This window comes from Perca flavescens, chromosome 18 (assembly GCF_004354835.1).
Source record: "Perca flavescens isolate YP-PL-M2 chromosome 18, PFLA_1.0, whole genome shotgun sequence".
In the NCBI taxonomy this organism is placed as follows: Eukaryota; Metazoa; Chordata; class Actinopteri; order Perciformes; family Percidae; genus Perca; species Perca flavescens.
The window spans coordinates 10,521,007-10,536,062 of record NC_041348.1 but is presented as its reverse complement, the minus strand read 5'-3'; the positions used below and the strand labels follow the sequence as shown (position 1 = coordinate 10,536,062).

Here is a 15,056-nt window from a genome sequence, read left to right as displayed (position 1 = left end):
AAACTTTGAAAAAAAACAACTTATTTTGCACGGCTACACGGAAACGGGAATATTAGTGGAATATTCACTTTCATTAGTTATGTAAACAGCTTAGTTGGAATATCGTCTTTTTCGGGATAAGGGCAGAAACTGGAAAATTATGTGTATGGAAATGTAGTCAATGAATTACAATCCAGCATATTGAGTTGGGAGTAATAAATCTAGGGGTTTGAGGACTTATCAGATGCCAAAACACTGCACAGGGATTTAAAATATGATGAAAACTCTTAAAAGATTATCACGACGGCAATCGTTGTTTCATAGCGACAATTGTAAAGTAGACAGTAGAAATACAACTTTATTTGATAGTATAGAGTATTACGATTTTCTTTTCCTTCTTTAAGAAAACCAAAAGGTGAATAATACACTTCTAGAGGCAATATATCATGAGACATTTTTGATGTGCATTTCTCAAAAGAATGCACATTACATTTATTTAATTTGTACATAACATGGATTTTCTGCTTTTGCTCTGTTTTGCTGGAAACAGATATAATGTCAGTGGTACCGTATGAACAGAAATAATTAGGTGAATCATTGTTAGAAATAAAAAAAATATTGATTCTAGGGAAAGGAATCGATTTTAAAAAATTGTCGCAAAACAATCATGATACACACGTGCATTGATTTTTCCACCCCATCCTTAGTAGACAGCTTTAGAGGGTTACTCCATTTCAGCTAGAACCCTCCCTCCCAGCATATTTAAAAAATGCACAGTGAGGGGAGCAAAGACTATAAGAGACGTGTGGGGACACAGGGACAGTGGCAGACCACCGCTCAGTGTGGGACAGCTGCATACAGCTGGTAGTCAGAGCTAACCAGCCATGAGAAGATACCGTCACACTCTCCTTTTCTCCGCTGAAAAGACAGGAAGCCTGATGGAGCTTTGACAGTCAACACAAGCACATGTATGGCCTTTTAAAGAGAATTCGGCTGAACCGAACTTTCCAATACAAGCAGACAAATACAAGCAAATTTGGAGCACACGGTATGTGTACTGTTTGGAAGAACCACAGCATCATCCATCTTATTACTAACCCTAACCCTGTGTATTTAGTGTGCAGTTCCTCTTTAAGTTAACCCTATCAATAGCTGTCTCTAAAGAGAGTATATCTCTACACAATCATGTTCTGACGCATACAAATCTACTAGCGGGGTTGCTGGCTGAAACATTTAAATGCCTCACTGCACATTATTTATTTTAGCCTCATCTCAAACTTCAAAACCGCACTTCAATTCCGCTCAATCGATCGGCTCTCTGTGTGAGCAAGTTTTAGATGAATACATGCATGCATACAAAATGGCACCGACAACAAGTACGCTAACATATTACATAAACAACGAAAAATGACTCATGTAATCGTAGCAGTCGTAGTTGTGGTGAGGCTGGTGAAAATGATTACTGGCAGGTTAATTTTTTTTCTTTCTTCTGTTTAACAGCCCCTGGGCCAAACAAGTTGATTTCAGTCTCTGCTTCTGAGGAAAACTAAACCGTAGCATGGAGATGAAAACATCCAACTCGACAGGCAAATAAAACTACGTTCTCAAGTGTCTCCTCCATAATCGTGCTCTCGTAAAGGGTGGAAAAGCCTGTGGAACACAATCGAGTTGAATTGAAAGCCATACTAATGAAATAGTTCTAGGTGTGCTGGAAGCTACGCAGACGAAGAAAAAAAAAAAAAAATCCAACTTTAAACACGTAAACATGAAGGAAGTCTGGTCCCATTTTTGTTGTTTAGTGATGGTTTGGGGGCTCTGCTATTCAAGATCAAAGAGCAAGAGCTTCTCTCTAGAGGCTACAGTTTGCACCGAGATGCATTCATACTGGGGGAGCAATACATCTGCGAGGAGACATGCTTACAAATTTCGCCAGTAACACCATTCATGACGATAGACCATAACGCAACGCATCCACGAGTCTCTCTGCAGACGTCGTACACCTCCAGCTAAATAATCAACAAGTTAAAGCACATTCTCAGGTGTTTGTGTGTGTGTGGGGTGAAGGGGGGGCTGATGTTGTCGAGAGGCATTCTGGGAAATGTAGTAAATCTCTAACTGAAGCTGACGAGAGAGGCCGAGGGAAAGTGGATACAATACAAAGGCAAATGACAACCGCATATTCACAAAATAGCAATGCGTTGGAGCAGCAGAGTGTGGAATTTTCCTCTGAGGCGTTTCCACTCTTTCACCAAACGGCGAGGGTAACTCCAGTGTTCACACTCGCACGGACACACACACACGCGCTCGCATTCCGGCACGGATAAAAACAGCACATGGGAGACAGAAACCACGCACATTTGTATGCATTCGTGGACACATGCACTTGTTCTCTTTCCCTCCTTCTTCCCCTTTTTGCTCTTTTTGCGGCGGTTTCCTGCGCACACTGTCTGCCTCTCATGGTACATTCAGAGCATGAACACCCGGAGTCAGCAAGTCTGGACACAGCTGCTGAATATTCAGCCCTGCGCTCCCTCTCTCTTTCTCTCTCTCTCTCTCTTTCTCTCACCATCTCTGTCTTCTCCCAGCTTAAACTCTCCTGATTTTACCCTCTCTCGCTCGCTCCAATCTTACTCTACACCTTGCTCAATATCTCCCAGCCTCCGTCTGTAGCGCTCTACAGCTTTGCCGCTGCCTCGGCTCTCTGTGCTCCACTTTCATTAAGGGGCTCTCCTCTGATAGCCCTTCATATAACACTTAATCATCATAACAATAAGAGCTCTCTCTCTCTCTCTCTCTCTGTCTCTCTCTCTCTCTGACGAATCACCTCGAGGGGACGGTCCTGAAGATCCTCCGCTTACTGATGTCATTAACTGCCCGGGCTCCTGATTGGCCGGAGCGGCGCGGGAGAACCCGCCCCAGGTGTTTGACGGAGGGCTCAGTGGGAGCGCACGGGTCGGACAGGCCAAGGACATTCCTCTTATGGAGAAGAGCGGAGAAAACGCGTGCGCACACACACACAAGAGGTTGGCGTGTGCACGAGCACACAGGGCTCTTGCCGGGAAGCAGAAGACAAGGCGTGTTTGATTTTGCAGTCAAGAGAGAAAGATGAATAAGACTATTGAATAAGGGGGAGGGAGGTTTGAATAACAGTATTTTACATGAATGGATCCTCAGGGAAATGCCTGCTCCGTCGCTCCCTCTGCTCACTATTTTCTGCTGCGATTTGACAACAGGGTTGAGTGTGAGTGTGCGTGCGTGTGTGTGTGTGTGTGTGTGTGTGTGGTGGGGGGTGGGTTTGCATTTTGGCTGACTGGGTCCATGCTGCTATCACGCTGTGGAAGTGACAGTGTGCCATATTATGTTGTTGTGGGTGTGTGCTTAGATGAACACTGACGGCGGCGGACATAAATGCACACAAACTAAACTGCAAATGCACACTCTTACACGCACGCACACGAACACACACACACACACACACACAGTGTGTGTGTTGTCCAAACCACAGTGAAATCACAGCTGTTCTCAGTTGCAATGCGACAGTCGCACCATCGTCTCAGATAACACACACATACGCACACACACACACACACGCATACGAGTGCGAGACAGGGACGGTAACACCACACTTGGCAGGGTCGGAAGGTCACGGGGGTATTGTGACAAAGTTGCCTAGCGACAAACACATATAATCTCCTACTGTATGTGCCCCCTGACCAGATCTGAATGTAGTTCTGATGAATAATGGGGACAGCCGACGATTGTTTCGCACCTGGCTCTCAACGTTTGCGCAGAAATGTGTTTGAATGTGCTGGTGCTACATTATAGACCACAATAAATCTTGCACCGCTGTTAGCACTCCACAGTCAAACCAAAGTGTACAGTTGGCAGCAGACTAGCTTGTTCAATCATAGCTACTGGTGCTTATAGGTGTAAAATACGCGTTTCAGGCCACACATCGGGTCAGATTCTCACTTTTGAGCAAACTTCCATTCAGTTGGGTTTCCTCGGGGCTTGCCGTAACTCCTGTAACCCTGTACAGCGGACAACATCGCCATACACAGAACACGGGAACGGGACATTGACTGCAGGTAGCTCAGCCCATCTGTGTACTGAACTCTTTATAGGTTACCACGGGAACATGGCTCCTGTCCTTTCTGCCTCGATGCCTTTGGGCATAGTGTTGTTTCAAAAACATAAACAGTCATTCTACCAGGCTCAGCTTTGGCTAGGGCTGTGCAATTAAATCGGACTTATTAAACCGCGGCTACGATATCGGCTCCTAACGATCACAAATACAGAGTTATGGAGAAAAACAATTATGTTGCAGGTAAACTCTTGTGTTCTGAATGGGGGGTAAAAAAGTTCAAACGTGAAAAGTATTAAGTAAGGTTCCGTAGGGAGGATTGTGAAGATCCACGACTTAGCCAAAAAATTGGAACGTCGACAACTTCTCAGTCCCTCCCCCCCCCTTACCGCTAAAGCCCAAAACGGTCTCCTAAGCCCCTCCCCCCACAAGGGAGAATGAATGCGTGTGCATGAGCAGTGATTGGCACGCAGTTAGATCCCCCCCCCCGGCCCTGATTGGTGCATCTGAACAGGGAGCTGTGGATTTTTGCAAATCGCACTACAGGCTGTAGGTGCTGTTGTATTACCTGCTTCATGTAGTTCTACTGGAACATAGCAAATATGACAGAAAGTTAGTTCCAGTTTTCACTGTTGGCTTGTTATACTGTTTCACTGTTTTTGAAATAAATAATTTCAACATCTTTCCAAAAGTCAATGAGTAATCGTCTTGAAAAAACTGTGGTTTCAATATTGACCTATATAATCGTGATTATGATTTTTTTTCCACAATCAAGCAGCCCTAACCTTGGCTGTGACGCCATCTGGCAAGAAGCTGCGATGGCCAATCAAGTCCATGCGAGCACAAAGCCCCGGTAGATTCCTGGGTAACTGAGTACTTCTATGGTTTTAACTTCGCCGACTAAAGAGAAAATAGTTGCTGCCACGAAGACTTTCCAGAGTTGTGAAATCCTGTGCGGCGTTCTGGTGTCTGATAAACCTTTACATACATCTGATACTTCAACTGAACTTCCTGGATCCGATTTCATGTCTCACCGCTAGTTCTAAAAACGCAGCCCCCCTCTCCCCCCCTGCGGCGTTTGAACAACAGGGCTGTTTTCAATCTGAATCCATGCTGGTTCATTTAGCCTGCGACTGATTTGCTCCCTGACAGAAATACTGCAGATTTGTATCTAGAGCTGGGCAATATACCAATATTATATCGTGATATGAGACTAGATATCGCCTTAGATTTTGGATGTCGTAATATGGCAGAAGTGTTGTCTTTTCCTGGTTTTAAAGGCTGCATTACAGTAAAGTGATGTCATTTTTCTGAACTCACCAGACTGTTGTAACCGTTCTATTATTTGCCATTACCCATTTAGTCATTATATCCACATTACTGATGGTTATTTATCAAAAATCTCATTGTGTAAATATGTTGTGAAAGCACCAATAGTCAACACTACAATGTCGTTGCGGTATCGATATCGAGGTATTTGGTCAAAAATATCGTGAGATTTGATTTTCTCCAAACCGACCCAGCCCTATTTCTATCATTTGTCAAAATGAATTAAAAGTGCTGGATCTGGGCCCACGCGATGTGACAAATGAAAAATGAAAAGATAGAAATGCAGAAGTTGCAGCAGTGAGCCAGTTCACTGTCTGCTGAGAGGGACACTTGATCAATAATTCCAATTAAGATAAGTTTACTCGTCATGGGAAGTACAACTCAGCATGTGAAAACTGGGGTTGTTTTAAGCCGATCCTATTGGATAACGGCTAAAAATGAAGCGGATCAGAACCTGACCCTTTCTTTAATGCAACTGTCCACCGCAGCGCTGCTAGTGCTGCAGCGCTGCTGTCCTTAATGACCGCCTGGATCTACAGAGCAAGCCTTTCACTGCATAGGACAGTGACAATTAGAGTGTGTTAAAAATGAGACTTATGCTCATTTTCAGGTCCATACTTGTATTATAGGCTTCTACTACAACGTGTTTACAGTCTGCTCTGCTGATTGGCTTGGGAGAAAAATATAGCACGCCGTTGCAAAGGTTCTTCTCAAGCCATGGGTGAAGATACTCCGATTGGGAGCGGTATATTCTAATGAGCCTGCAGGTGAGAGGAAAGGGAGCCAAAATCTGAATAACTCGTTGAATCACATGTTTTCTGATCTAGGCAGCCGTGACATTATGAGTACAGTCAGTTTGGCATTTCCTCCTGCTTTGCACACACACAATCATACATTACACATTTAATACGTGAGTCATGTATTACAACAGAAGAAAAAAAAAAACACAAAGGGGCTCCCTAAAGACTCAATAATTATATTGTCTATAATACAGTCAAAATAATGAAGTTCACTGGTTCGGGATTACTTAAAACAAAGTACTTGGGGCTCTAAAACCATCATAAAATCAATAAAAGACATTTAAAATAATTGAGTTACAAGCAGTGGCCTCAGTTTTTACCTTGCTTACTTAGCCCCTCTGTCTCCTCCGTCTCTGTCGTCTCTTTCCACCGTGTGCAGTGGAACAAAGCAAAGAGATGGCAGAGAAACTTATCTTTAAAAAGAAACTGCACAGTGTTGTGGAATAATTTGGTAAACTGTCACAGGGAGCGAATCCTATCTCAGCGAATGCCAGTGTGTCTCGCAGAAGCGCGCGGGCTTGCGCGCGCGCACACACACACACACACACACACACACACACACACACACAGGGACTTTGGTGTTTACATCATATGGGAAGGTATTTTTTCCCCTCACACTGCCAGGGAACAGGCCCACGCATGGACACACAGACGCTGACTAAGGCCCTAAGACTGCTAGGGGGTGGGGGGTGAATGTGTGTGTATGTATGTCCAACCGTTACTTGCAGCAGTAACCGGGTTATGGTCTTACCCCGGTTCTGCCAGTTCTCCCCGTACACATGAGCGGGGAAGAATGGGGAGAATCACGGGCGTAACTCTACCTCCGGTACAGCAGGTGGCGCTCTTCCAATGCACAACTGGTCGGAATAAGGCTTTTTCTTCTGGTTGACCTATGTTAAAAATATACCGAGCACCACTGTTTGTTTTGTTTTTGTTGTATCATAGCAATGGTATCAGACAGTCACAGCGCTGCAGCTGCTTCCGGGTCAAAAACCACTCCAGCCGAGCGTGGAGGGGCAGTACGGAACACGCGCAGGCGCCTAACCCGACCTTACTCCGATTAAGGCGTGTACATGCAGGAATAGCCCGTCTGTTAACCGGGTTATGAGAACTCCGATTTTAACCGGGGTAAGGTGTGTACGTGAATATAATCGGTTTTTTTTAACTGCATGTAAAACGCACTGTAGGATTTATTGGTGCTGTTATGGTCTGAAGCGTAAGTGCGGGTGTTTATCATTGGGTTGATTTATGCATGTGTGTGTGTGTGTGTGTGTGTGTGTGTGTGTGTGTGTGTGTGTCGGTTTGTGCAGTGGGATCAAATCATCCTGTCCAGTGTTAAGCTGCTGTGTGGTTAGTGGAATGTACAGCGCACCGCTTGTGGTTTGGTCTTAGCGGGGCCGAGCTAATGCTAATCAGTTTAATAGGTAAATCTGCATATTTTGTGTTTGTGCATGTGCAAGTGTGTGTATTTATACCTTGTGTGTGTGTGTGTGTGTGTGTGTGTGTGTGTGTGTGTGTTGCTGCTCAGCTCAGAAACTGTTAAGTCACTGTGTGGTGTGATTTCCCTTCGGCTTGGGGTTTGAGGTTAGAGAGAGAAAAAAGTGGGAGGACGGCAGAAAGACAAAGTGTGTTTGTGCGCCTTTGTGCGAGTGTTTTTCGGGTCTGTTAAAAGCTCCCAGTTCTCCCATCCAACGTTAGATGGCTGATGTTCAGAGATCCAACCGCAACGCTTGGAGAACACAAAAGGCGTTCCTATTCAACCCAAGACACAAATAGAGCACTCTTCCTCTGTGCTTAAAACCCCGTAGCTCAAAACAGCGAGCTAAAAACAGATACATGTATTTTTTTTTTGTCGAGAGCTGAAGAAGGCCAACCACCGAATTTCTCCATGACACTAGTTTTCTTTTGCTGAAATAGGAACTGGCACGTACAGTATCTGTGGAGACGACCCGGCATCATCTCTTTCTCCTTTCATTCGCTGCCTGGCTGTGATTGTTGGCGAGCCTCGGGATGGGAATCAACAAAGGGTCAGACGGTCGCAGACGGAGGGCAACGAGGCAACAGAGTTACCAGTTGCGAGACACTGGGATATTCATTTCAAATAGAAGCCGCTCTCACGGGGCCGCAACAGGCTGCCACCGTGGGCGTGTGCTGCACGAGCGTCTTTAAACGCTGTGTGTTGCTACGGACAACACATACAGAACAATAAAGTAGCTGCGCTGTGAAGTCTTTCCACTTTAAGGGGAAGAAAAAGGGGGGAAAAGGAGGAGGAATAAACACATTATATAAATCTGATGGTTCCTGAGGTCATTTTTGTCTGCACGCACACACGCACACACACACACACACACACACACAGTGTATGGCTGCATCCACGTATGACATCACTGTAGCTAGCCAGAGAGACAGGAGAGTCCGAGGGAGCCAAGCTGACGTCATCCCATTCGCTCAATGTCAATTACGTAATCACGGGGTCCAACGCCTGCAGGACAGCCGTGCTGTGTGTGTGTGTGTGTGTGTGTGTGTGTGTTTTTTGTGTGTGATCGCATGCAGGGCAAGAACACATAATTGCAATCTCATGTGTGAGAGGAGACATAAAATGAGGCACGCTGATGACATCATTAGCGGCAGGCGGCCTGGCGTGAGCGTCGCGGCTGTCACATGGCGCGAGTGTTTGGGTAGAAGAGGAGGAGACGAGAGCGCTGCAAACAGAGGAGTTATGCAACGCAAATCCAACTCAACAGACTAGAAAGGGCCTCCTTTTTTTTTTTTTGCCTTTCCTCTGTGTGTACACAGTGTGAGTGTGTGTGTGTGTGTGTGCGTGTCTTAAGTGACTTTTCTCTAGCACTTTTACTTGAGGCGAAGAGTGCATTAAAAACACACAAGCACTCAAGCATACTGCTGAAATGCACACTGAAACATACACACACACACACACACACACACACACACACACACATACACATACACCCCCCCCCCCCACACACACACACACACACACACACACACACTTATAAACAAAGCTTCCTAAAGACAGGAAATCCTTCCACCCACGTTCCTGTGTTGCTTGGCAACCAGAGCAGCGTCACCGTGTGCATGCCTCCACCGCTGACAACAACACACACGAAAACAGAGACACACGAGCACACACACGCATACACACACACACACACACACACACACACACACACACACACACACACACACACACACTGCAACCCCTTCAACTCTGCTCCTTTTAAAGCACCCACCAGATAGCCGAGCCAGAGCTGAGCAGGCTGATAACTGGCTACAGCTGCCCTCCAATTCGTCAGCTATGGATCTAAACCAAACATGACATCACCCCTTGTAAACATAAAACACACTGTCCCCCATTTATAAAATCTATTTTTACACCCGCTGATGTCTGTCTAAGCGTGATGGCGCGCGTGCGTGTGTGGTACTGTGCTAACTCTGTACGTGTTAGTGTGTATTTGTGTGCATGCACTTGTGTGCCACTGTGTGAGGATGCAAGCAGCGATAGCTCGGCACGTCTAAGTAGAGAGAGGCTAATTGTGCAGAGGTGCCCATCAATGCGGACAACGAGTCCATTTCAAATCAGCAGGAGACCTATTGAAGACGATTATAACCTGGGGGATACAGAGGAGCATTATTCTCGTAAGACATTTTGGCCTCCTAGGCCGGCTGTGTTTCCACCGCAATTTAAAACCTTGCTTTTAACTCTCCACTTGTTTGAACACATGAACCAGTACATGAAAGGCAAAGGCCCCCTACCAGAAACAATTTAAAGAAATGAATTGACTACAAACTAGTCTCGCATTGTCAGACCTTCCTCCACTGCGCCGTGGAGCAGGGTCGGGCTAGTCCACAAAGCATTCTGGGATGGGAGAAAAAAACGTGCTCTGGTTATTTGGCCTTTCTTTAAACCAATCACAATCGTCTTGGGCAGTGCTAAGCTCCGCCTCTGCAAAATAGTCTAGGGAAGGAACTTGTTTTGGTGGAACATGTGGAAGTTCAAAAGTAGTTTTAGTCGTGCAACAGAAAACTCAGATTGGACAGATAGTCTAGCTAGCTCGCCAACACAAAGAAAGAGGAAAAGAAATGCATCCGGTGGAATTTCTAGCAGCACCGGAGCAATCCCAGAAGTGGACCGTCGTGGATATAGACGAACTACAAACTAATTTACTAATCATTCCTCTGTCTGAAAACAGTGTATGAAAACCAAATGGTCTGGTGTTGTGCAGTCGACCTATCAGAGCTTTGTAGGCGGGATTAAAGTATGCGGGCATACTTTTGCTACAAGGCTAGCTGGCTACCTTGCTACATCAATGAAAAACAGTGACAGAATGTATATGTATGTGATTGTTGTGAGAAACACAAAGTTAACAACTTATAGCAAACACAAAAGTAGCTTTTGTGCAAGGGGGTAAGCTTCGCTTCAGAACTCGAACCTCCTATGGCGCCATTTTGATGCTACCAAACGATCACCTCTCGTTAGCATTCCATTGACTCCCATTCATTTTGACGTCACTTTGACAGCGAATAACTTTACATCTGAAGCGTTTAAAGACTCTATTTGTCCATTATTTATTTCTAAAGAAACATGACAATGTATAAAAGGCTCCATTACCTTGTACCTCACGTTATGGCTCCGTAGCAGACGTTTTTGTAAAAATAGGCTAACGATTGTGTCATTACCACGCAACTTACTGTCGCACAGTAGAGGAATTACCGTATAGTACAGGAGAAGCTCGCAGGCAGTTTCGACTTACATGAGATGTTTACGTTTAATTACGAATGTTAACCAGCATTTTAGTTAGCAATAATTAGCCTGTGCCTATGTTATCTCCTTACATATACCTAAGCTCTCCGTCTCTGCAAGATTGGGAATGATTGAGATTTCTCTTGGCGCAGCTACCAGAAGACTTACAACTTTCAGACAGGTTGCTCACGTCACATCTACGTCGTCTCCCTCAGTTGGAGGCTGCGCAGTAACGCTCAGCGGAAAAGTGCTTCTAATAGCCTTCACTGGTCTCCGTCCAGAGCAACGGGATCTGTTGGTCCAGTTTATATACTGTCTATGCTTTTGTGTCGTGATTGTCAGGCTACGCTATTGGCTGCTATCTTGAAGACCACTTTGGCTGTGGGTATAACAAGTTTTTTAAAAAGATTTTTTATTTCTTTTTTTACAATGGATACATGCAATGGATCTCAGCAATAAAGCGGTCACCTACCAATCGGAAGGTTGGTGGTTTGATCCCTGTCAAAGTGTCCTTGAGCAAGACACAGAACCCCAAATTGCTTCTAACGGTGTGTGAATGTGAATGTTAATCTGATGACCGTGTGGCCCCTTGTGTGGCAGCCTCGGCCACAGTGCGTGAATGGGTGTGTGAATGGCGCCTGTGCTATGGAAAAGCGCTTAGTAGTAGTGCTAGAGAAGTGCCATATAAATACAGTCCATTTACTTGGTTTATGTTATTTTGGAGGTTTTCATTGGTCGAAAGATGAATTCGTAATGGCTGAAGTTGCTTTAATAATTTCTTTTTCTTGGGGGAAGACAGTATATTTAACTATAACTATATTTAGTGGGCCTTGATCCAGTGGGAATCAAACCCTTGACATCAGACCATGATGTACTGTACTGAGACAGGAGTGCCTTACTTTTGCTATGGATGCACAGTGGCTGTATCTTTACATTACTGCAGCTTTGGTAAACCAAACACTGTACTGTATGACCCCAGAACAGAGGTAAACACAGTATCCACAAGTCACTTTTGCTGGTAAGGTGCAATTCTGTAGTACCTTTTAGGACTGTCTGTACCTCTTGCAGTACACGTTTTTTTTCTGACTGTGCATTTTAGACACTCTGCCATATGGCTCATGGGCCACAGCTGACCAGAGCACAGCAGTGGGTTGGAGAGTGTAGCTCCAGGCAAAGCTAATACAATCAGAAATATTAAAAGAGCCATTTTTGAGTATTTACGCTGAATAAATCATGGGCTGGCGTCTGTGCTTTTATTCAAAACACAGACTATTCAATTCATTCGCACATGAATTATAGATCCATTATGGACTGTTTTAGCTGTGTTGAGGGAATCAGCCTAACAACAGTTGTTCTGAGAGCACTAACCCACTGAGCCATCCATACCAATTATCTGTGTCTAGGGTGGAGTCTGAATTCAATATTTAATTTACACAATTCAATCTCACGGCAGAGCTTCCAACTGAAAAAAAAAAAAAAAACTACTGGTGTCAAAAGAGCCAGAATGGACAAAAGCGGTGTGGGCTTCCGCTGAAGAAAGTGAAAAAGAAGCGGGCTAACTGAACGTCAAACCACAGGGGTGTCCATTGAGAGACAGGGAGAGGTGGAGGGGCAAGAACTCCATTGAGCGCAGCCATGGGGGGTCAATATGTGAATGAACGTTTGGCATGGAGGTGAATTATGAATGAGCAGCACTCCGAGCACTCCTGGAGAAAGCATGTCAGCCTCCGTCTCCTTCACTCCGCTTTCTTTCCATCTCTCCTCCTCCTCCTCCTGTTGTCCTAAAATCTCAATCATCCTTTCCTTCCTCTCTCTGTCTCCGTTTCATCCCTCGCTACTGGATTAATCTTCTCATCTGCCTTATTCTCAGTCATCTGATCGCTCTTCCTCCCTCCAGCCTCCCCCCTTAACCCTCCTCCACCTCCTGTTTCCAGAACGGGGGGGGGCTGTCTGAAAAGACGACAGAACATTCTTTCCCTGCACATATTTACACAACCTCAGATGGGTACACACACACACACACACACACACACACACACACACACACACACACACACACACTCACTCACTTACTCACTCAGAGAGACACACACACAGTAGCAAATATAATATAAAAGCAAATAGTCCTGCACGTGCAAAAGATGTGTGCGTTAAGTGTAACGCTCTCAGGCACTAACACACACACACACACACACACACACACACACACACACACACACACACACACATTCTCCCAGCTGTTCTGCTGGCCACAGAGCTTGTGTGTGTGTGTGTGTGTTTGTGTGTGTGTAATCCAATGTGCTGCTGCTCAGCCTGTGCCACACTCTCTCCTCTGTTGCTGTGCGTCTGATCAGATCTGCCTCTCCTCAACCTGTTTGCCGTATATGGCACACACACACACACACACACACACACACACACACACACACACACACACACACACACACACACACACACACACACACACTCTCTCTCTCTCTCTCTCTTACACACATTTATCCACATGCACAAGAAGCTGCTACTATGTATCAAGCCTCATTCATTGTCAGCCGAGAAAACAGAAAATCCATTCGGTTCTGCTTTTGAAACCTCCAACCAAAGACTGTGCTACCTGCTGCACTGAAAACTCTGCTCTTTTACACACATACATCTACATATGGGCGCACACGCACGCACACACACACACACACACACACACACACACACACACACACACACACACACACACACACACACACAGAGTGAATTAAAGGGGGGTAAAAATGGACTCTTAAAAGAGAGTATTTTCCCCCTCCTTTCCTCTAGCTCAACTTCTAGCTCAGCTTACCTGACAACTGTGTGTGTGTGTGTGTGTGTGTGTGTGTGTGGAATGGAATCACACTGTTCCCTAAAAAAGTATCCACTCCTTTTGATCCCTTCACTCCAGTTTACAGTGGTCAGTTCAGCTCGCTTACACACTTTGGCCCCCCTTTTAGTTTGTGGAAAAACAACCCTAAAAACTCTCACACACACAAATGTATATATAGGACACACACACACACACACACACACACACACACACACACACACACACCTCCACTCTTCCCTTTAAGTGCAGAGCCATGCAGCACATGTCAACACCTCGCGCGCAAACTCACGCACACATACACGCACGCACGCACGCACACACACACCTCTGCCAGACCTGTGTACAGCCATGAAAGCTCCATAAAGTCACCTTAGGATCCTTCTGCGTTCCAGACGAGCCCCTTCTTCACACTCTTCCTCTCCTCTGTCAGACTTCTCTCTCTCCTCCTCTCCTCCTTTCCTTCCTTCCCTCCTTCCGTTCTGTGCGTCCGTCCGTCCGTCCTTCCTCTCTCTCTCTTCTCTCTCTCCCCCTTATCGTCTCGGTGCTCGGTCAGTTCCCAGCGTTTTTCCCGAGCCCCTCCATATCCGCCCCGCCAGTCGTTTCTGCCACCGAGCGAGCGTACCTTCACACGCGCGCGCACACACACATACACACACACAAGCCGCTGCGTTCCTATAGTCTCTCCCTCCGTTTATCCCTCAGCGCTCTCTCTCTCTCTCTCTCTCTCTCTCTCTCTCTGTCGGAGAAGAGCTCGGTGAGTGTGTGTGTTTGTGTGTGCTTGTGTGCGTGGACGTGTGTGTTTCTGTGCTCTGCCTTGCCCCGCCAGCAGCGGAGGACTTCCCCCGGCACCCGCCCTGGGTCCTAGCGACAGCCCGCTTCACTGAAAGAATGCTATTGTGTACGGAAGACATACCCAAAGATCGTCTACGATTTTGACAAGACGATTCACACATTTTATTTTGGCCATTATTGCGTCTTTGAGTTTGTTTATTATTAAAATAATTGAATCTAATTATAAAAAAAATTAAAAAGAAGCTATTTATGTAAGATAAATAGCTAAAAACCACCCCATCCCCACCACAAAAAAGACTTGTAAATGGACTGTTTTTATATAGCGCTTTTCCAGTCTTAACACTACTCAAAGTGCTTTAACATAGTACAGAAACCAGTCACCATTCACACACTGTGGCTGAGGTTACTGTACAAGGTGGCACCTGCTCATCACATAAACATTCACACACATTTACACTCCAA

The 15,056-nt window shown here is 45.5% G+C and overlaps 1 protein-coding gene across 3 annotated transcripts in view; it reads right to left on the bottom strand.

Moving 5' to 3' along the window:
* Window positions 1-15,056, bottom strand: part of ches1 (checkpoint suppressor 1) — a 109,702-nt gene that overhangs the window by 54,598 nt on the left and 40,048 nt on the right. The window contains exon 1 of one of the 3 annotated variants that reach the window (XM_028604602.1): window positions 14,128-14,573. The exons of 1 other annotated variant lie outside the window; for it this stretch is intronic. The gene's annotated coding sequence lies outside the window, so the exon portion shown is untranslated. Of the gene's footprint in view, window positions 1-14,127; window positions 14,574-15,056 lie in introns of those variants that run through there. One more of the 3 variants, XM_028604600.1, reaches the window with a different exon arrangement.